Below are 24,543 nucleotides of genomic sequence, written 5' to 3'. Positions count from 1 at the left end.
GGACAGTGCAGGGACATGTTTTCATGATAATCCTGTGATATAATGTTCTTTTTGTATAGGTATTTCCAGCCCTCACTTTAGTTTTGTAGCACTGTGGTTTCCCGCTACTTCCCATGTCGCGCATCACCGGATGGCGCTAGCCGAGCCCAAATTGTAAAGGGCCACATCCTAAGGGTATACCCCTGTCTTAACCTGTACCTGATCATTCCAATAGCTGCAGCCTCCCTAGAAGGGCCGGAGCCCTCCCTGCTGCATCAACATCTGCTTTTGGAGAAGCGCGACCTTTCGCTCGATGGCAGACACGAGAGCGTATCCTCAACACTGCGCCCCCATGGAGCACGATAGGGTAAGCAGGGCAAATTATCCACAACCTGCTGCCTTCCGATGCCCATCGTCCCCAGATTACCCCTCTGTACTGGGCCACTCGCTCGTAATCACCACAAAGAAATTGTATCTTAAAATGGCGGCACCCGCCTTTGTTTACCTGCTGCCTATCAACACTTATGTCCGCCGATAGGCTACTGCCCACTACTTCCCGTGTAGCGCGGGACCGGATGGTGCTAGCCAAGCCCACAATCCAAAGGGCCACATCCTAAGGGTATACCCCTGTCTTAACCTGTACCTGATCATTCCAGTAGCTGCAGTCTCCCTAGAAGGGCTGGAGCCCTCCCTGTTGCATTGATGTTGGCTTTTGGAGAAGCGCAACCTTTCGCTCGATGGCAGACACAAGAGCGCATCCTCAACACTGCACCCTCCGAAGCACCATAGGGTAAGCAGGATGAATTATCCACAACCTGCTGGCTTCTGACGCCCATCGTCCCCTGATTACCCCTCTGTGCTGGGCCACTCGCTCGTAATCACCAAGAGGAAATTGCATCTTAAAATGGTGGCATCCGCCTTTGTTTACCTGTTGCCTAGCAATACTTATGTCCGCCGATAGGCTACTGCCTGCTACTTTCCGTGTAGCATGTCACCGGATGGCACTAACCGAGCCCACAATCCAGAGGGCCACATCATAAGGGTATACCCCTGTCTTAACCTATCCAAACTGGGACGACGCTGACGCACAGTCACCCTCTACAGCTTTGCCGGTAAGATCATTGCCTCACCCCTGCACGCCTTGTTAAGCTAACGGCAACTATGGACACAAATCTAAGGACACATTGCCAACAAACCGTGCAGTGAATCCGCACCAGATAATACTGCTGAGCCTGCATGTAGTGAAGCGGTAGAACATTTGTCGAGACATTGCTCCCCCACCCAACGTTATTCGCTTATGCTCGCAACACGAACCCATTTGCTGCAATTGTACACAAATATGCTGGACTATCCTACCTACATGCATTTGCCACTGCCTATGCTTATCTAGTCCAATGGACTTGTTCTTGCCATACTCATGTCAAACCAACCCCACCCACATTTGGCTAGCCTACTTAACTTGCGTTTCCCTTGCTTACAACGGACTAGCTTCTCACCTTGCATTTGCCCCAGCCTATGTCAGACTAGCCTACCTGAATTGCATTGCCTTTCCTATGCCGCATTAGCCTACTTGAACTGCATTGCCCTGCCTATGCCTCAATAGCCTACTAGAACAGCATTGCCCTGCCTATGTCAGACTAGCCTACTTGAACTGCATTGCTCTGCCCATGTCGCATTAGCCTACTTGAACTGCATTGCCTATGTCAGACTAGCCTACCTGAATTGCATTGCCCTGTCTATGTCAGACCAGCCCATCTGAACTGCATTGCACTGCCCTTGTCACATTAGCCTACATGAATTGTTTTGCCTTGCCTATGTCAGAATAGCCTACTTGAAATGCATTGCCCTGCCTATGTTGCACTAGCCTACTTGAATTGCATTGCTCTGCCTATGTCAGATAAGCTAACTTGATTTGCATTGGCCCCGCCCACATCTATTAGCCCACTTAATCTGCATGTGACCTAGCCTAGCCCACTTGACTGCCTCGTCACGCCTAGGCTGAACCAGCACATCCTAACCGGTACTTGTATAAAACTATGCTTTTCAGAAAGCCCTTGCTGACCTTTCTGTTGCTTACCCTATCACTAACCTATTTAACCATGCCCCAAATTAGGCACTCACCATGTCCCACATCTGATAGAAATGTCAGACTCTGGGCTAGATTACTGTACCTCTATGCACCTAAAACTAACAGCAACAAGGACCTAAACTCCCGCTCTAGCTATAACACAACCACCTCATGCCCTGAGCAACTTCCCAGACTAACGCTACCCAGCGATAAAACTAACCAACTCAAACCGATTGCCATGGAATTCCAAAAATCATCAAATATGACCACCGTATCTGGAGCCTTGATTAATGCTAGATCTTTAGTGGCTCATTCTACAGAAATAGCAGACATCCCATCCTCCAGTGATCCTGACTTCCTAGCTGTCACAGAATCCTGGCTGCATTAGGCAGCGGGCCCAGCCCTTACATTAGCAATACCAGATAACAATAAAATAATCAGAATGGACAGACCTAATGCCAGAGGAGGCGACTTAGCCATTATAGCGAAAGCCAACCTCGCCTTAAGACTCCTAACTCCACCCCCACTTAAAACATGCAAATTACTCACGGCAAATTTGCCCATCTCTAACTACCGCACCTTAACAATCTACCTAATATGCAGACCACCAAGGCCTATCGGCTCCTTTGAGGAGGATTTATCTAGTCTCCTAGCTAACAATACCAAGGACTCCTCACAAATACTAATACTGGGCGACTTCAACCTAGGATTTAATGATCCAGAGGACAAACAGCCCAAAAAATAGCTGCCACGCTCGCTGTACATGAACTAACTAAAAAAGTCCTCACCCCAACACGTGACAAAGGAAGGACCCTAGACTGGGTTGCTGACCTGCATGGCATAACATCCATCACTAAAATAACCCCTCAACTATGGACTGACCACCACTTAATCGACCTTTCCATTTCTATAGATAAACAAGTATCCAAAGCCAAAGTTATGGCACCTCCTCTTCCCACTAGATCTAAATAAAACATCACGCCTGACAAACTTTTACCACTCCTCCTTCCCTCCATCAACGCTCTCCAAGCAACTCTGACACTGACCTCCTTGTGGAGCTCTACAACAATACCCTGACTAAGGCCCTTGATACTATTGCACCCCTCAAATTATGCAAGAGTAAACAGCAGGCACACCTCTATGCCTGGTTTACCCCTCACCTTAAAGCATTAAGACATCAAAAAAGAAAATTAGAAGCCTTGTGGCGACACTCCCCTTCTGAAGAAAACAAATTGCAACTAAACCACTTTACAAACAGATACAAAAAAGAAATCATTTGCACCAAAAAAGATCTCTTTGACAAAACAATCTCGAACGCCAGCTCCAATACCAAGGAATTGTTTGTGATCCTTCGGGAATTAGAATCTCCCATACCACGTCCAGACAATGTACCTAAAGACAAACAGTGGTGCACCAGTATCCAGGACGCCCTAGCCAACAAAATTACTACACTTCAAATTAAAATTGCCAAAAAAAAGCTTCTCTGCCCCTTAATGACACGCAAGTTACTAAAACGCAACTTGTCAGCCTCACTAAAGACATGCCCAATCCAACACCATTCAAATTCACCAAAGTGACCATCCAGGAAACAGAGAACATTATTGCATCTTTGAAGCCATCTAACTGTAACGGTGACAATTGCCCTGCCTAACTAATCAAAGATGCTGCTAGAGATTTAGAGCCCTTCATATTAAAGTTAATTAAGGCTTCCTTCTCAACCAATACTGTCCCAAGCAACTTAAAAGAGTCATGGGTTTTACCTCTTCTCAAGAAACAAACCTTACACCTATCCATCCCCACTAACTATAGGCCCATCACCACAGTACACTTCCTTCTTAAGATAATAGCTAGAGTAGCCTATTTACAAATTCAGAATTAGCTTGAAGCTAACCAGCTCTTAGGCTCCCGCCAATCTGAATTTAGGTCACAACATGGCACGGAAACGGCCTTAATCGATCTCAAGACACAAATTAACAAGCTCAACGACAAAGGTAACACCGCCATGTTGCTCCTCCTTGACTTGTCGGCGACCTTCGACTTGTTGGACCATGCAGTTTTGTGCAAACACCTAGCGTCGGCAGCCCACTTCTCGCGCAAAGCCATAGCCTGGGTCCAGTCATTTTTAGATAATAGAACTATGAGAGTTTTCTCCACATCGGCATCAGCGGATCCGATCCAGACAACATGCAGTGTTCTGCAAGGCTCTTGCGTCTTGCCAACTATGTATAACATATTTACCAAGCCTTTATTCGACAAACTGGACAGTCTGGGTGTCACCTACATGAATTATGCAGATGACACCCAGATCCTCATTCCCCTTTTGGGCAACATTGTTTCAGATATGGCCTTGGTAAATAAAATATACCTCCTCATTCAGGCATGGATGTCAACCTATGGCCTCTGCCTGAATGACGAGAAAACCGAGATCCTAATTCTCGGGTCTGTGGCGAACCTAAAAAACTCCATCTACTCTGCCTTCAATATTGACGGCAACATAATCACAGTAGCTAAAGAAGTGAAAACGGTAGGCTTTTATCTTGACTCAACCTTAACCTAAGGAAACAGGTAATCCACCGCCTACACCTGAAAGCTCATCAGGGCATGCAGGCCATTTCTAACACAAGCTAGCTTCATCATCCTCGCCAACGCCCTAATATTGTCAAAATTGGATTATTGCAGCGCCCTGTACTTGGGAGCCAAACAATACATTACCGCCAAAATTCAAACACTGGCAAACAATGCCCTCAGAACTGCCTTGAAAATATCCAATAGAGAACATGTATCTAATATAAGAGACACCATTGGCAAAAAATAAGTGACAGAATCCATCTCAAAACAGTTTTGTTAACATTGAAGTGCCTCAATAACGCAGTCCCCCCCTACCTCAATGAGAGAATAGTTACAAGAACCTTGTCTCATCCCTCTAGATCGGCCAACTCCCACTACCTTCAGGTCCCTAAATTTAGGTTAAAAAAAACGGATGGAAACAGATTCCCGGTCAAAGTATCCCAGTCGTGCAATGGACTCCCAATTGATCTCAGAATGGACAAGTCCTACTATAGCTTCAGGTGTAACACTATTAACTGGCTTTGTTCTAATGACATATGATCCTCATGACTAAACCGATAGGTACCTATGTACCTCCTTAGCTACTATGATTATGATTGTGTACCAGCAGCTGTAACCACTGCATTGCCTGTACTTTGTATTTGACCCCCTGCCTTACTGTATCCCTTACCATGTTTGTACCCTACTGTATTTTCCTCAATGTGCAACTAAGCTTTAAGTATCCTTTCATACCTTTTTGCGCCCAGTTACCTAAGGGTTTGGTGCTCCCTATAAATTAATAAACAAACAAACAAGCTACAAAACATAAGTATAATGACTTCAGCTGGTTTGTAATCCAGATAGTAGATTCACTACCAAGAGGTGGAGAACAACGATGGATCCAATGCCTAAATACTGTGACTAAAGAGCTGAACACCTACATCGAGTGGAATTTGTTTATCTAAAAAAATAAGAAAAGTAACATGTGTGTATCTAATGAGCCCTGTATAACGATCTGCCCCATGGTAGCTGTCATGCATGCGCCATGGGCACATCCATTTTTGCTCCATTTGGACTTTGCTACTTAATGATTATTGTCAACTAACTACGCATACCATAATGCACCTGGTCGCAAGCATTGTTTCCTGGACGTTCCTATTGGATTTCTATGGAACTACACCCCCCAGAAGCCTTAGAGTCTGGTCCTGCTTCCACCAGCCCAGGAACAGAAAGGGAGGTGGCCGATTGCCTACAGGTGTGATTCGCCAGGTGAAACCAATTGGCCTGCCTCTGTGCTGGGCTAGACAGTATATAAGGCTGCTGTCTGCAGTGGCTCAGCCTCTTGCATTGAGAGTCCTTCCTCCACCTTTCGCGAGTGTCTTCGGATCCTTGTATGCTGTTCACCCTCACTCCTGCTTGGACCCTGCCTTACAGCTTGTTACATCCTGCTGCCTACAGCCCTTGCCTTTTGGGCTCCCTGCCTTGTTGCCTGCTCCACCCTGCTGCCTCCAGTCATAGCCTTCCAGGCTCCCTGCCTCTCAGCCCTGCTCCTCTGGGCTCTCCACACTGCAGCTGATCTTGCTCTGCTGCCTTCCAGTCTCCGCCCTTGCCCTGCCGGGCTCTCCACATTGCAGCGGATCACGCTCTGCTGCCTTCCAGTCTCCGCCCTTGCCCTGCCGGGCTCTCCACATTGCAGCGCATCACGCTCTGCTGCTTTCCAGCCTTAGCCCTTGTCCTCAGGGCTCCCTGCTCTGCAGCCTGCCTCTCTCTGGCTGCCTTTGCCCTTGTCCTCTGGGCTCCCTGCTTTGCAGCCTATCTCACACCGGCTGCCTTAGCCCTTGTCCTCAGGTCTCCCTGCTCTGCAGCCTGCCTCTCTCCGGCTGCCTTTGCCCTTGTCCTCTGGGCTCCCTGCTCTGCAGCCTGCCTCTCTCCGGCTGCCTTTGCCCTTGTCCTCTGGGCTCCCTGCTCTGCAGCCTTCCTCACTCCGGCTGCCGTAGCCCTTGTCCTCTGGGCTCCCTGCTCTACAGCCTACCTTTCTCCGGCTGCCAACAGCCCTTGTCCTCTGGGCTGCCTACTTGCAGCTTATCACGCTCCGCTGCCTACCCTCTACCTTTTTCCCCGCTGGGTCCTCGGCCTAGCAGCCCTCTACAGCCCTCTGCAACCTTCTACATTCGGCGGCCCTGCCCCTCAGGGTTCACTCCTTACTGCCCGGCCCTTCTGGGATCCTTGCCGTGCAATCTGCTTTACTCTGTTGCCCTAAGCCCTTTTCCTCTGATATTTCTACCTTACCGCCCCACTCTTGTGGGCTTACTCATTGCCTTCCTGCTCCTCTGAGCGCTCCACCAACCTTTCTGTCCTCTGTTATCATATCCTGTTACTCGACTTTCCCTTCCTATCCTTCTGCTAGTTTGCTATCATCTCCTTCCCTGGATTTGTCTGTTGTATCTTCTCTTGTACTGTTTGTAGACCCTTTGTACAGCGCTTGTCTGCTGGTTCCCATCAGTCATCCTCTGCCCCTTCCCTTGTCTTGTTTCTATATCACAGACACCCATAGCTGCTGTTCCAAGTTATGAGCAAACAGCGTGGGACTCTGTTATAGCAAACTGTGCAGAAGGCTAGAGTATTTCCAAGGTTCGTGGAATACTCTTTTCCTATTCTGCATACACCCCAAGAGGGTATTCACTCTGTACCTTTTCCCTTGCTACTCTTCCCTACTCTTCACTCCCTTTCCTTTCCGCTGTGTGTGTTCCTATCTGTCCACTTTATTTCAGCACCCAAAATCTTCTGGGTGTCTTGTGCCACTCGTATTAGAGTGCCATTCGTGACAGAATGCAAGAGCCAAAAATGTCTTATTCCATTGGCCGGAAGGGCACACACAGACCAAAGATGCTTCCCTTTCGAGTTAAGAAACCTTTGCATAAACCTATGGTTTCCCTAAGGACAGCAAACAAGAAACTTAGTCTAAAGGACAGTCTCGCCTTAGAAAACAAAGATTTACAAGCACGGTACTATACCCACTGGCTAGCTGACCCTTCTTCCATGTACAATTATTATGACATTTGCGACTATGATCCGCAGTCCTTATCTGTTGCAGAGCTACAGCAAGAAAATTAATTCTTACAGATCTTATTAGACCAAACAGTGGAAACCTCTCCTGCGTCTTCTGACAAGCCTTCTAACACCGTAACAGCTAAGGACATATCACTCATTGTGAGAGAATCTAAACCAGAATACGCTGTTGCCAGTGTAATATGCGCAAGATCAGCTTGGCAAGCTCCCCAGAATGCTGGAAAACCTTATTCGACAGGACAAGGCAGTTATTATCCTGAGGTTTGTGCATCTGGTTCCGGGTACAAAAGACCTATACTAACCATCGGTTGTCCTAATACTTCCACAGTATCTATTAACCACAATAACCCTAAGGTCAGTCTTCCCATTGCTACAACCACATTTTCTGCCACACCCGCTTCTGAAGCTGTAGATCAAACTTATGATACTTACCTGCTACACAAACAACTCCTACGACTTAAAAGAAAGACCGAAGACCTTTATGATGACTTTGTTTATTTGTATCACAAGAATCTTATGAAGGGACACAAGTCACCAGACCTTTTGACACTATGTCCAACACCTGACATCTTATCTTTAGAGATCGACATGATAAGGCCTGGAGTTGCCATACAGAAAAGTATACAGACATTTACCAAGCAGATGGAAGACCTAAATATATCATATGTATCCCTTCTAGAGATTGACACAGCTCTTTCACCTTCCAGCCGCAGAAGCTCTGGTTGTTGTACTGATAGAAAAGAATCAACTCCTCCGGTGGGTCATATCACGCACACAGTCATTACACCGCAAGACAAGGGTGGTCCACTGATTGAAAATCCTTCTGAGTCAAAGGATGATTCCGCCCTCACCCTTGCCTATCGTCCAGTACCCACACCTACAACCTCCTCTGCAATGACAATGGCAGCTGAAGAGACTGGCACAGTTCACACCGAGCATGCGGACGTGGCAATCGGGGCTTGCCAAAGTGTGGCTGTGCTATCAGAAGTCACTCTCGAGAACTTAACATCTTCTGTTTCTTCGATACCCCCTGAATCGCCAGTGGTTGTGGTACCCGATCTACCAGTAGTTGCAACACCTGATTTGTCTGTAGCTGCTATAGCACTCGAACTTCCAACTGCTATTCATGATCTGCCTACTGCTGTGGTTCCTAAACCCCCGGACACATTTGAGACTCCTGAAGTCCCTACTACAGATCTTGAGGTCGCTATAGCTATTATGAATCCTGAAACTACTACTCCAGTTGTTCCTGCTGGTATATCTATAGCACTAAGACTGCCAGACTTTACTCTACCAGTCTCAGGTGTTTTCCAGCCCGCTGGCTCTCTCATGGTTCCCTCACACCTAGTTGTTACAGCCTCGATACCCCCTACAGCCATCCAAGATCTCACCGCTGCTGTATCCTCTGAACTCTCTATGGCAAACCCTAATGTTGTCATTACTACTTCGGATGTCTTGGAAAACCTTCCTAAAGATACCAACTCTGCTGTACCTATGGCTCCACTTTCCAGCATCATACTGTTGCCCATCAAGGAAAAATCTATCTTGGAGCCTGCAGCAGTTTTTCGCAGTTCCTCTCTTCATGCACACACAGTTGGGGTCTGTGTTCCAAAGACTTCATCTTTTCTGAATTCTAAATCCAAGGTTCAGAACATTGGTACCGGCTCCGTCATTCAAGACTCTCACCTTACAACTCGTTTCTGGTGCCTCATGATGTGTCTTTTTGGAGTAAGACTCTTGTACTGTGGAACAGACACTCTTCCTACTGGTCGGTCTTCAGGGAGCCTGGAGAGGGGCCTGGAGAGGGGCATACTGTCATGCATGCGCCATGGGCACATCCATTTTTGCTCCATTTGGACTTTGCTACTTAATGATTATTGTCAACTAACTACGCATACCATAATGCACCTGGCCGCAAGCATTGTTTCCTGGCCGTTCCTATTGGATTTCTATGGAACTACACCCCCCAGAAGCCTTAGAGTCTGGTCCTGCTTCCACCAGCCCAGGAACAGAAAGGGAGGTGGCCGATTGCCTACAGGTGTGATTCGCCAGGTGAAACCAATTGGCCTGCCTCTGTGCTGGGCTAGGCAGTATATAAGGCTGCTGTCTGCAGTGGCTCAGCCTCTTGCATTGAGAGTCCTTCCTCCACCTTTCGCGAGTGTCTTCGGATCCTTGTAAGCTGTTCACCCTCACTCCTGCTTGGACCCTGCCTTACAGCTTGTTACATCCTGCTGCCTACAGCCCTTGCCTTTTGGGCTCCCTGCCTTGTTGCCTGCTCCACCCTGCTGCCTCCAGTCATAGCCTTCCAGGCTCTCTGCCTCTCAGCCCTGCTCCTCTGGGCTCTCCACACTGCAGCTGATCTTGCTCTGCTGCCTTCCAGTCTCCGCCCTTGCCCTGCCGGGCTCTCCACATTGCAGCGGATCACGCTCTGCTGCCTTCCAGTCTCCGCCCTTGCCCTGCCGGGCTCTCCACATTGCAGCGCATCACGCTCTGCTGCTTTCCAGCCTTAGCCCTTGTCCTCAGGGCTCCCTGCTCTGCAGCCTGCCTCTCTCCGGCTGCCTTTGCCCTTGTCCTCTGGGCTCCCTGCTTTGCAGCCTATCTCACACCGGCTGCCTTAGCCCTTGTCCTCAGGGCTCCCTGCTCTGCAGCCTGCCTCTCTCCGGCTGCCTTTGCCCTTGTCCTCTGGGCTCCCTGCTCTGCAGCCTGCCTCTCTCCGGCTGCCTTTGCCCTTGTCCTCTGGGCTCCCTGCTCTGCAGCCTTCCTCACTCCGGCTGCCGTAGCCCTTGTCCTCTGGGCTCCCTGCTCTACAGCCTACCTTTCTCCGGCTGCCAACAGCCCTTGTCCTCTGGGCTTCCTACTTGCAGCTTATCACGCTCCGCTGCCTACCCTCTACCTTTTTCCCCGCTGGGTCCTCGGCCTAGCAGCCCTCTACAGCCCTCTGCAACCTTCTACATTCGGCGGCCCTGCCCCTCAGGGTTCACTCCTTACTGCCCTGCCCTTCTGGGATCCTTGCCGTGCAGTCTGCTTTACTCTGTTGCCCTAAGCCCTTTTCCTCTGATATTTCTACCTTACCGCCCCACTCTTGTGGGCTTACTCATTGCCTTCCTGCTCCTCTGAGCGCTCCACCAACCTTTCTGTCCTCTGTTATCATATCCTGTTACTCGACTTTCCCTTCCTATCCTTCTGCTAGTTTGCTATCATCTCCTTCCCTGGATTTGTCTGTTGTATCTTCTCTTGTACTGTTTGTAGACCCTTTGTACAGAGCTTGTCTGCTGGTTCCCATCAGTCATCCTCTGCCCCTTCCCTTGTCTCGTTTCTATATCACAGACACCCATAGCTGCTGTTCCAAGTTATGAGCAAACAGCGTGGGACTCTGTTATAGCAAACTGTGCAGAAGGCTAGAGTATTTCCAAGGTTCGTGGAATACTCTTTTCCTATTCTGCATACACCCCAAGAGGGTATTCACTCTGTACCTTTTCCCTTGCTACTCTTCCCTACTCTTCACTCCCTTTCCTTTCCGCTGTGTGTGTTCCTATCTGTCCACTTTATTTCAGCACCCAAACTCTTCTGGGTGTCTTGTGCCACTCGTATTAGAGTGCCATTCGTGACAGTAGCCCTCGGCAGCAGCAGAACACATATGATGTTTGTTATTTCCAATAGAGAAATTAGTCTAACAAAAATGAATGTGCTAGAAATGTATCAAATGCATACATGAACTTTTACCATCTGAATGGGATATGTACGTTACTGCCTAAGAGTGATCACCATGAAGGGGATCATCTGGTATTCAAGACAACCACTTTTGTATTACTCAATTTTATTTGGATGGCAATCTGACATGTCTGTGAACACATTAGATTTGACTGAATATAAGTGACTTTGGTCGTCCATTCGAACAGTTGGACCACAGTCTAAACTATATTCTGTTGGGTCCTATACGACGACCACCCTCAAAGAGAAGAAATGGCCTGATTGTGAAACTTACAATAAATAACATAGGTGCATGAATATTCTATCACAACAGAGCATGCCTTAATAATTTGTTGTCGGTTGAGTCTCACTTGTAAACCTAACCGATGTATAATGATAAAAATAGAGACTAAAATACAAACATGCATTGACATTTGTAGGAATTTGCCATTTTGTGCTGATTATGATCTGTTTGCTATAACTACAAACTACTAGTATACAGGAAGGCTTGCCGCGTCAAACATGGCTGCCTTCCTTCACATATAAATTAGGCATCTAATATGCAGGAAAGCGATAACGGATGTATTACATGGAATAGGGACAAGAACACACTTCCGCCTTAGTACTGACCGTGAGGCAGATGTGAAAGCAACAAGGAAAGGATACAACAACCTGGTCAAAGTAAGCACGTCCATTATGCAGCATTTGGGCTTAGTCACCACATGGGGTCTACAAGGCACACGGCACTCTATGAGGGAAATCCCACATGGTTTTTTACATCTTTAAGTCAGAGAGACTACGTGGTCAAATGAGATGGTAAAAAAAAACACAACAAGGCCTTATTAGATTTGGACTAGATTTGGACTCAAGGTCCCAATTACTTTCCAGCCATTATAGTTACTAACTGTAGCACGGTAGAACGGTAATGGAGTACATATGTATAAGACTCATCAGTCATCTCTTCTCGATACTATTTCCACATTCAGCCTGTCCCTATACACCCTGTCCCTATATTGTACAAAGCTGTTCCTAGGCATCGGATGTTACCATGCCCAGGTAGAAGCGCTCAGATTATTAAGAACAGATACTTACCATCAGTCTCACCTTTCCTCTGGCAAGCCCCCTGGCAAAGTCAGTATCACTCTAAATCCCTCTGCACAGACGCATGCGGAGCACTTGAGTGCTACATCACTATATGTTGTTTGCACAAACATACTTCTTTGATGCACAGCCCCGGGCCCACTACCAATGAGCACGACCACTCTGAATTCTTTATTGGAAGAAGTATTGTCTCATCTCACAGCCCCTTCCCACACCCTTTCAGTTCTGCATGACACCAGTGACTCCATTGGTTTCCTTAGGGGGGTCCCAGATTAATTGCACTTACTCAAGTAATAAGAGTCCTTCAGTACACGTACATTGATACTCAGGCCACCTCAATAGTGATACAGGATCAGGTGTTTATCCAGTGGGGATCCACTAATGAATTGGTCTCCAGACAGAATTTACTTAATTTCCAATTTATCTGGTCCTGAAGAAGACAATCAAAATTCCACGATCGTCGAAACCGGTCGACCCCACAAGGCACGAGGAATCTCGTGCCGAAGATGATGTGTACCCACAATATATGAGGACACTTACAGCAAACAAAACGTTTTCTAAAGATCATAACTGTTAAACTTGCTTTTTAATGTGTGGTGCTCTGACAACAGAGCCCAGGTTTTATTACTTCCATCAGGATAAGTCCTGAATTAATTGGCACTTTCCCTTACTCGCTGGTGATTAAAACATAGATTGCAAATCCAGTAGTAATACTAGGCCATAGTTACTGGGTTAGAGACACAGAGGCAGATTCATGGAATAATTAGCGCGGCGCAAGTGGCCAAAAACGTGCGAATCGCAGTGGAATAGCGAAAATCGCAGTACAAGTGTGAAAATCGCACGAAAAGCAGCGCACATCGATTCATGGAAGGCCGTGCGCGAGAAAACCATCGGATGTGCGATAATAAAGTGCGCGGCGCACGTTAGCGCACAGGCCATCTAACTGCGTGTGCCAGGTCACAGCGAAAATCGCACAGGCCACAGCGAAAATCGCACATAGCGTGGCGCACGCAACAAAAGTAGGCGGAACACGGGACGTAACACTCGGAATGGGGAACAACTTGCAAAATGTGGGCGTCACGGGGGAAGTACAGGGTACAAGTGCGCGGAACGCCCACACGCTCGCCTACAACATGTATTCATGGAATAGAATAGGGCAAAAAAGCGCACGCTCAAACCAGCGCACAGGCACAAACACGACTGCTATAAGAAAGCAGGCGGTAGCGTCTCTGCGCCAAAAGGTGCGGCAAAAAATAGCACCTATATACTGCCATGATGAATGTCCCAAACTGTGGCCCTCCAGGACAAATGACGTGCCAAGGGGTACCCACAAACACGGACACCCGCTGACAAAAAATACATGTGCGTGTATACCGGGGTGCGCGGGAAGTCTCACATGCGAATTGGCAGGGCATGTGAATTCCAGGGGTTTGCGGGAAGTTCCGCATGCGATTTGTCAGGGTACGTGGATTACAGGGGTGCGCAGCAAGTTCCACACGCGATTTGGCCGTGTATGTGGATTCCAGGGGTGCGCGGGAAGTTCCACATGCGATTTGGCCGGGTACGTGGATTTCAGGGGTGCGCGGGAAGTTCCACACGCGATTTGTCAGGGTACGTGGATTTCAGTGGTGCCCGGGAAGTTCCACACGCGATTTGGCCGTGTACGTGGATTTCAGGGGTGCGCGGGAAGTACCACACGCGATTTGGCCGGGTACGTGGATTTCAGGGGTGCGTGGGAAGTTCCACACGCGATTTGTCAGGGTACGTGGATTTCAGGGGTGCGCGGGAAGTTCCACACGCGATTTGGCCGTGTACGTGGATTTCAGGGGTGCGCGGGAAGTCCCACACGCGATTTGGCCGGGTACGTGGATTTCAGGGGTGCGCGGGAAGTTCCACACGTGATTTGTCAGGGTACGTGGATTTCAGTTGTGCGCGGGATATTCTACACGCGATTTGGCTGTGTGCTCCCAGGTATTCCCTGTACACCCTCCACGGCCCCTGCAGGCAGCACACACCACGGGGGGCTACCCTGCACACCTGCTCATGTCACCCAGCACCCCCAGCCCCCAGCCACCATGGGCAGCCTCCACCAGGCCCCCACTCATGTCTCCCACCCACCCCCACCCCCCAGCCACCATGGGCAGCCCCCACCAGGCCCCCACTCATGTCTCCCACCACCCTCACCCCCCAGCAGTGCAGGGGCACCCTCCACCAGGCCCCCACTCATGTCTCCCACCACCCCCACCCCCCAGCCACCAGGGGCTCCCTCCACCAGGCCCCCACTCATGCCTCCCACCACCCCCACCCCCCAGCCACCAGGGGCAGCCTCCACCAGGCCCCCACTCATGTCTCCCACCACCCCCACCCCCCAGCCACCATGGGCAGCCCCCATGGGGGGCCTGGTGGAAGGTGCCCCTGCACTGCTGGGGGGTGGGGGGGTGGGAGACATGAGTGGGGGCCTGGTGAAGGGTGCCCCTGCACTGCTGGGGGGTGGGGGTGATAGGGGACATGGGTGGGGGCCTGGTGGAGGCTGCCCCTGGTGGCTGTGGGGTGGGGGTGGTGGGAGACATGAGTGGGGGCCTGGTGGAGGGTGCCCCTGCACTGCTGGGGTGTGGGGGTGGTGGGAGACATGAGTTGGGTCCTGGTGGAGGGTGCCCCTGCACTGCTGGGGGGTGGGGGTGGTGTTAGACATGAGTGGGGGCCTGGTGGAGGGTGCCCCTGCACTGCTGGGGGGTGGGGGTGATAGGGGACATGGGTGGGGGCCTGGTGGAGGGTGCCCCTGGTGGCTGGGGGGTGGGGGTGGTGGGAGACATGAGTGGGGGCCTGGTGGAGGGTGCCCCTGCACTGCTGGGGGGTGGGGGTGATAGGGGACATGGGTGGGGGCCTGGTGGAGGGTGCCCCTGGTGGCTGGGGGTTGGGGGTGGTGGGAGACATGAGTGGGGGCCTGGTGGAGGCTGCCCCTGCACTGCTGGGGGGTGGGGGTTGTGGGAGACATGAGTGGGGGCCTGGTGGAGGGTGCCCCTGCACTGCTGGGGGGTGGGGGTGATAGGGGACATGGGTGGGGGCCTGGTGGAGGGTGCCCCTGGTGGCTGGGGGGTGGGGGTGGTGGGAGACATGAGTGGGGGCCTGGTGGAGGGTGCCCCTGCACTGCTGGGGGTGGGGGTGATAGGGGACATGGGTGGGGGCCTGGTGGAGGGTGCCCCTGGTGGCTGGGGGTTGGGGGTTGTGGGAGACATGAGTGGGGGCCTGGTGGAGGCTGCCCCTGCACTGCTGGGGGGTGGGGGTGGTGGAGGGTGCCCCTGCACTGCTGGGGGGTGGGGGTGGTGGGAGACATGAGTGGGGGCCTGATGGAGGGTGCCCCTGGTGGCTGGGGGGTGGGGGTGATGGGAGACATGAGTGGGGGCCTGGTGGAGGCTGCCCCTGGTGGCTGGGGGGTGGGGGTGGTGGGAGACATGGGTGGGGGCCTGGTGGAGGGTGCCCCTGCACTGCTGGGGGGTGGGGGTGGTGGGAGACATGAGTGGGGGCCTGGTGGAGGGTGCCCCTTCACTGCTGGGGGGGGTGGTGGGAGACATGAGTGGGGGCCTGGTGGAGGGTGCCCCTGCACTGCTGGGGGGTGGGGGTGGTGGAAGACATGAGTGGGGGCCTGGTGGAGGGTGCCCCTGCACTGCTGGGGGGTGGGGGTGATAGGTGACATGGGTGGGGGCCTGGTGGAGGGTGCCCCTGGTGGCTGGGGGGTGGGGGTGGTGGGAGACATGAGTGGGGGCCTGGTGGAGGGTGCCCCTGGTTGCTGGGGGGTGGGGGTGATAGGGGACATGGGTGGGGGCCTGGTGGAGGGTGCCCCTGGTGGCTGGCGGGTGGGGGTGGTGGGAGACATGAGTGGGGGCCTGGTGGAGGTTGCCCCTGCACTGCTGGGGGGTGGGGGTGGTGGGAGACATGGGTGGGGTCCTGGTGGAGGGTGCCCCTGGTGGCTGGGTGGTGGGGGTGGTGGGAGACATGAGTGGGGGCCTGGTGGAGGCTGCCCTTGGTGGCTGGGGGGTGGGGGTGGTGGGAGACATTAGTGGGGGCCTGGTGGAGGGTGCCCCTGGTGGCTGGGTAGTGGGGGTGGTGGGAGACATGAGTGTGGGCCTGGTGGAGGGTGCCCCTGGTGGCTTGGGGGTGGGGGTGGTGGGAGACATGAGTGGGGGCCTGGTGGAGGGTGCCCCTGCACTGCTGGGGGGTGGGGGTGGTGGGAGACATGGTTGGGGGCCTGGTGGAGGGTGCCCTGCACTGCTGGGGGGTGGGGGTGGTGGGAGAAATGAGTGGGGGCCTGGTGGAGGGTGCCCCTGCACTGCTGGGGGGTGGGGGTGATAGGGGACATGGGTGGGGGCCTGGTGGAGGGTGCCCCTGGTGGCTGGGGGGTGGGGGTGATAGGGGACATGGGTGGGGGCCTGGTGGAGGGTGCCCCTGGTGGCTGGGGGGTGGGGGTGGTGGGAGACATGAGTGGGGGCCTGGTGGAGGGTGCCCCTGCACTGCTGGGGGGTGGGGGTGGTGGGAGACATGGGTGGGGGCCTGGTGGAGGGTGCCCCTGGTGGCTGGGTGGTGGGGGTGGTGGGAGACATGAGTGGGGGCCTGGTGGAGGCTGCCCCTGGTGGCTGGGGGGTGGAGGTGGTGGGAGACATGAGTGGGGGCCTGGTGGAGGGTGCCCCTGGTGGCTGGGTGGTGGGGGTGGTGGGAGACATGAGTGGGGGCCTGGTGGAGGCTGCCCCTGGTGGCTGGGGGCTGGGGGTGTTGGGAGACATGAGTGTGGGCCTGGTGGAGGGTGCCCCTCCACTGCTGGGGGGTGGGGGTGGTGGGAGACATGAGTGGGGGCCTGGTGGAGGGTGCCCCTGCACTACTGGGGGGTGGCGGTGGTGGGAGACATGAGTGGGGGCCTGGTGGAGGGTGCCCCTGCACTGCTGGGGGGTGGGGGTGGTGGGAGACATGGGTGGGGGCCTGGTGGAGGGTGCCCCTGCACTGCTGGGGGGTGGGGGTGGTGGGAGACATGAGTGGGGGCCTGGTGGAGGGTGCGCCTGGTGGCTAGGGGGTGGGGGTGGTGGGAGACATGAGTGGGGGCCTGGTGGAGGCTGCCCCTGCACTGCTGGGTGGTGGGGGTGGTGGGAGACATGCATTGTTGATCAGTAGTGCAAGGTGAAATGTGGGTTGGCTGGGGGGCATGCCCATGGTGGATGGGCTGCCTGCGGGACATGAGCAGGGGTGCAGGGTAGGCCCCCGTGGTGTGGGCTGCCTGCAGGGGCCGTGGAGGTTGTGGAGCGTACACCTGGGAGGACCTACACGGCCAATTCACGTGTAGTACTCCCCAGAACCCCTGAAATACACATACCCTGCTGAAATCGCGTGTGGAACTTCCCGCGCACCCCTGAAATACACGTACCCTGCTGAAATCGCGTGTGGAACTTCCCGCGCACCAATGGAATACACGTACCCTGCTCGCACTGGGCCAATTGCGTGTGGAACTTCCCGCGCACCCCTGAAATACACATACCCTGCTGAAATAGCGTGTGGAACTTCCCGCGCACCCCTGAAATACACATACCCTGCTGGAATCGCGTGTGGAACTTCCCGCGCACCCCTGGAATACACGTACCCTGCTGAAATCGCGTGTGGTACTTCCCGCGCACCCATGGAATACGCGTACCCTGCTTGCACTGGCCCAATCGCGTGTGGGAATTCCCGCGCACCCCTGAAATACACGTACCCTGCTGAAATCGCGTGTAGAACTTCCCGCGCACCCCTGGAATACACATACCCTGCTGAAATCGCGTGTGGAACTTCCCGCGCACCCATGGAATACACGTACCCTGCTCGCACTGGGCCAATCGCGTGTGGAACTTCCCGCGCACCCCTGGAATACACGTACCCTGCTGAAATCGCATGTGGTACTTCCCGCGCACCCATGGAATGCACGTACCCTGCTCGCACTGGCCCAATCGCGTGTGGAACTTCCCGCGCACCCCTGAAATACACGTACCCTGCTGAAATCGCGTGTGGAACTTCCCGCGCACCCCTGGAATACACGTACCCTGCTGAAATTGCGTGTGGAACTTCCCGCGCACCCCTGAAATACACGTACCCTGCTGAAATCGCGTGTGGAACTTCCCGCGCACCCATGGAATACACGTACCCTGCTCGCACTGGGCCAATCGCGTGTGGAACTTCCCGCGTACCCCTGAAATACACGTACCCTGCTGAAATTGCGTGTGGAACTTCCCGCGAACCCTGAAATACACGTACCCTGCTGGAATCACGTGTGGAACTTCCTGCGCACCCCTGGAATACACGTACCCTGCTGAAATCGCGTGTGGTACTTCCTGCGCACCCATGGAATACACGTACCCTGCTTGCACTGGCCCAATCGCGTGTGGAACTTCCCACGCACCCCTGAAATACACGTACCCTGCTGAAATCGCGTGTGGAACTTCCTGCGCACCCCTGGAATACACGTACCCTGCTGAAATCGCGTGTGGAACTTCCCGCGCACCCATGGAATACACGTACCCTGCTCGCACTGGGCCAATCGCGTGTGGAACTTCCCGCGCACCCCTGAAATACACGTACCCTGCTGGAATCGCGTGTGGAACTTCCCGCGCACCCCTGGAATACACGTACCCTGCTGAAATCGCGTGTGGTACTTCCCGCGCACCCATGGAATACACGTACCCTGCTCGCACTGGCCCAATCGCGTGTGGAACTTCCCGCGCACCCCTGAAATACACGTACCCTGCAGAAATTGCGTGTGGAACTTCTCGCGCACCCCTGGAATACACGTACCCTGCTGAAATCGCGTGTGGAACTTCCCGCGCACCCATGGAATACACGTACCCTGCTTGCACGGGGCCAAACGCATGTGGAACTTCCCGCGCACCCCTGAAATACACGTTCCCCGCTTGGCGTTTGCTGTTTGCCAGCCCGGTGAACTGGTCCAGGGTTAGCGCAGCCCTTTGCAATGATTTAGCGATTTTGATGGCTTTTCCTTGCGCGAGGGCGTTCTTGGGGGCGTTACTGGCACTGCTGCAGGGTCGCTGTGATTCTCTGCGCCACGGCTGGTTTGGGAGCCTAAAATCCATGAATACGCTGTGCGCGGAAATCGGTTTTAGCGCACGTGCCTGGTGCAGATTATCGCACGCGGACACTCTGCGCCAGCCGCTTGCGACACTTTTCTGCGAATTTCTATGAATTACCCTGACAATATTTAGTAAAACTGTTGTCTTTAGAAAGCAACGTTGCTTTTCTGCTAAACTTATTCTGTACTTTCAATGGTTGAAGTGAATGAATTAAGAAGAATTAGGGACAGCTTCTCCTAGATAGGTGGCACAACATCCAATGCCTAGGAACAGCTTTGTACAATATAGGGACATGGTGTTCTTCTGAGTAGGGACAATATGTATGTGGAAATAGTATCGAGAAGAGATGAATGATGAGTCTTATACATATGTACTCCATTACCAAAAGTGATGGTATTCATGAGCCTCAAGCACTTGAAACTTTGAATGAGGATCCAATAGGCACATATAGCAGCACTACGAACGAATGTGGTGGATACGTAGTGGTCACGTATAAAGACCATGGGCAGTGAGAGTAATGTTTAAAACAAATTGTAAAATTCATCTACAAAATTAGATCGATGGGCAATACACATAGAACATGGACTGGACCATAAGACGTTAGTGCCTTCTGAATTGCCCCCCCCCCCCCCGTGGGTGGTACTCTAATAGGACCGAGTTATAAAGTCAGAATCCCTGTCCAATGTAGAGACCACATAATTAAGTATTTTCTCTGATTAGGTTACGAAAGAATGGAAACAAAGGTCAGTGCGACCATCACACAAAGCAAATTAATTCAAAAAGCATTTTCCGACTGACCGGTTAAGAAGGTCAGTACTGACAATTAATTATGGGATACGAGTAAGAGAATATGTAAGAAACGAATGTGATATTAAACACATGTGTAGGTTTATAAATCACCAATATATCATTGTTTTAGGTGTCGCAGTCAATCTCCAGGCATATTTGATTATGAAGCTAGACCAGCATTCTAGAATAAGAAATAAATCACCATCCTTGAATGTGAACTAAACCAATGTCAGTAGTCCACGATGGAAAGTCAGTCTGGTAAAGGATATGAACCTGGACAGTCTCACTCACTAGATTTATGTGTGTACTTGTTATGCAACAAATTAAAGAAGACAAGACGAAGGGGTAGTCTGCGATTTATATATTGTATTCTGAATAAATATTTGTCCTGATGAAGACAAGGTGCGGATCCCACTTCAAGGTCCGAAACACCTTGTGGCAAACACTATATTTTGCATAATATATCCTTCTGAGAAGCGGAGTGGTAAAATAATAACATGATCGCAGACAAATGTACACAGAAACCAATGTTAGTTCTGGTAGTACAATTAATCTGTATTGAACAGTAAAACATAGATCTATTAATTAGGTACTTCAGGTCATATCTGTATGTACAGTCCATTTGCAAAAATTAAAAATGCTTGCAAATACATCATTAGGCTACATGTATAGCACATTTTGTATCAACCCCACTTCACCATACTGAGTCTGCAGTGATGCACTTTAAAGATAAGGCAAACATTATTTGAAAGCCTACTTTTGTTGTTATCGGTTTTTTATGAATAAACCTTTCACAAATTAATTCTGTACACCACTTTAGGTGATGGTAATTTGGTCTTATTGTCTGTTAAAGTAAATTTGTATAAGAAATATAAATCTTTTGAATACATTGATTTTATGACGGATAATAAGTAGAGGTACTGTGCAGCATTTGTTCCATAACTGCACACTTTACATAGTTGCTACTTGGTCTGCACAAGAAAGGGAGGGGTATCCTATAACTCGCATGTTGTGTTTCTAAAAGTAGATCCCCATTTTGCGAGTAAAGCCCCTCGTAAACAAAAAAAGAAGGGGTTGACCCATTTTAGATAGATGGGCCAGTGGGGGGGCCAGCGTTTTTATAAGGGTGGCCATGGCCCCCCCTTGGGCACCACCCTTTGGTGGCGCTCCTGCCATCCCCATATCTCTTTCAGTGGCGTTATGTGTACAGCACAACTGTAGCTAAAATCTTAAACGGAAAAAAACCACATCGTTATGTTTGAATGGAATGGTGGTTCCTGCCGTGATTTGCCCCCCCCCCACTGCTTTGGGCGCCTTTGGGCAGTACTAGAAGAGTGTGCCTGCAATTTGAAGGTGTTTATTCCTGCAAGGCTTGTTCTTTTTCTCTGCTTAATGGAGATTTCGCACCGTGCAGCGTGTAGTAATTGGAACAAACTGCAACACCCCGTACTAAAAACTGAGCTCTCGGCAGACGTGGCTTGTCCTCACCTTTTAAAACTCCCCAGCCACATGTCTGCCTCCCAAGATGTTATGATTTATGTGTTTTGGTGCAGTCCGAGCGGGACAATAGAATACCAAGTTTAAGGCAATCTTGAACATCTCAGTTCAGCAGAAACAATTGAACCCAATAATTATCTGCGCATAAAAGCATTGCTTCAATATTTATTTGTGCAGAACCATGTTTAGCCCTGATTCAAATGCCATTGCAAAATGACACCGCATCATTGCAACATGCATATAACGTGACCTTTGTCGTTTACTGAATTCTTTTGGGCCTGGGCTATTTATTCATTTATTATTTATTTATTAAAAAAATGTGTAAACCGCGCCACAGGCCTCAGAGCAACTGGGCAGTCATACAGCTGTCCCACAAAGTATCATAATAGCGTACTGAATGCAGTGTCACATGGGCGGTGTGCTCTAGTGAACGAAGCCCTGAGTGAGGTTCTCTCATCATGGAATGTTGGGTGAGTGAGCCAGCTGTGTTTGGAACTCTGCAAGATTATATCGAGCGGCAGTTGGTGGATGATGCTGAATCGGTGTCTTCTATTAAGCTAACTTCTTCCTATGATTACTGTGCACTGTCAATTCAGTGCAGGCGAGGTGCCAAGCCTGAGCACCCAACAAACAGTTCCTTTGTCATTGTGCCACCAGACACCTTAAGGTAGCTGAGGAGGTTTCGTCAAACTGAGAGCAGTTGGAATCAAAAGGTTCCCTGCCTTAGCAATGAGGTCTGAGGGTCTGGTGAACCTGCAAGCAGCCCAATTCACAACAAAGGCTTGGTCAGCGTTCAGCAGTCGAAGAAGCCTTTGGAGCCAAGGCAGGCAGGCGCTGGGTGTTCAGACTTAACATAAGTGTGCTGTGAAACATTACATTATGCAGTGGGGCTCCAGTCACAGAGCATTATTTGTCCCCAAATTGGAAAATGGGCCAATGGGCTTATTCATTCGTTTACCCCCTCACTTTGGCCGAAGTCCTGTGTCAGAATTTTATTGTGAATTAGGGGCCATGTGCCTCTGGTAAGAGGGCGCTAGTGCTACTCTTTGCCCATGAGGTTCATTTGTCCTGTTGGCATAATGTGTTCATACAGCCCCATCCAGTTTCTACTTTTGCTCCATCATGGGTTTGTGGGCCTATGGCCATTGCCTTTAGATTTGTCCAGTGGCAAGTTTGTCTAGGTCATGCCCCAAGCCCTACCAGGCTATCCTAACTGGTCAATGGGCTTAGCCTGTGGCTACGTCAAGTTGCCACTTTGCCACATTTCCGGTCCTTGGGCCACTGGCCGTGACCAATGGCCATTTTGCCTAGGGCATGGCTTTCAATCATGCCCCAGGTCCCAACAAACTATCCAAAGATGCCAATGGGCCTAGTCCGAAGCCAAGTCCAGTGGCCACTTTCTCTCAATTGGGGCTCAGTGGGCCAATGACAATAGCCTGATGCTATGGTCAGTGGCCATCACCTAAATCTATGGCTGTGGCTACTTTCTCTGGAACACGATTGTCCTGCCATGTCCCAGTCCCCATTACGTCACTTACAGCTGCTTGGTGCCAGGCTCATTAGACATTTTACTCCCATTGCATGACTATGACAACTTATTTTCTGGGACATGAACTTCGCCATGCCAACATCTTGGGAACATTTTCCAAGAATTGGCCTCTGGGCCTGGTTTGTGTTCAAGTTCAGTGGCCATTTTACCCCGAGTGTAGGTCTGTAGACCCCTGGCCACTTTACTTCCATTGCAGTGCATTGGGGCAGGTGTCATGTAATTTAGCCATTGAAAATGTTCTCTTTGCATGGGGCAAGGACTATAGCATTGGGTGGGAGAAAGCAGCAAATATTCAGGGAGGTACACCATACACCAGTCAGTCTCCGTTTCTTGCAATTAATGGACAAAAGAAATGCCATCAAGTGACACCAGAGAAGAGAAGCAGGAGGAGCTGGCAATCTCTGAGGGAAGCTTCTGAGAAAGTCATGTTCATGTGATTTTGATGAGGAAGCAGGGAAGATTCATGGAGGTGGGTATGTAACTGTCAGTGTCTATCTCTTGAAATGAGTGAACAAGACACATTCCAACTATTGACACCTGGGAGAAGGAACAGGAGGAACTGAAAATCCCTGAGCGTAGCATGTGCATTTGGCAGAAGGAATTATCAGCTATATGGGCGGCCAGTTGATACACCAGTCTGTGTTTATCTCTTGAAATGAATGAACGAGACACATGCCGTCAGCTCACACCTAGTAGGAGGAGAAGGAGGAGTTGGGGATCTCTGTGGGTAGAGGGAGAGTCACAAATGTGTGATTTATATTGGCACAAACCACAGAGATTTGGGTTGGCAGGTAATATCAGGGTTGGACTGGGACAAGAAATAGGCCTGGTCACCCAAAAGAAAAGGGGTCCACCCCTCGCCTCAAAAAAGTGGGCCACCCCTCGCCTCACGGCCTGTAACCTCTGATGACATCACCGGAAGTGATGTCATTTGACTCCACCCCAAAGTGACATCCCAGGAAGCGATGAAACACAACCTTTCACCCCTTGACAAAACAGGAAGTGGCATCAAATAGCATTGGTCCTAGGTTCACTAAATTACTGGGAATCCAAGCAGACGTACAAGGCCAAATGATAATATGTTATTGTATAGCACTTGCGCTTTAGCTCTTTTTAATAGAAAAAATCTGCATACAATATCACCCAACCTGTGT

Source organism: Ambystoma mexicanum, chromosome 6q (assembly GCF_040938575.1).
Source record: "Ambystoma mexicanum isolate Mex_15411 chromosome 6q, UKY_AmexF1_1, whole genome shotgun sequence".
NCBI lineage: Eukaryota > Metazoa > Chordata > Amphibia > Caudata > Ambystomatidae > Ambystoma > Ambystoma mexicanum.
Note: the sequence above shows the minus strand (reverse complement) of the source record.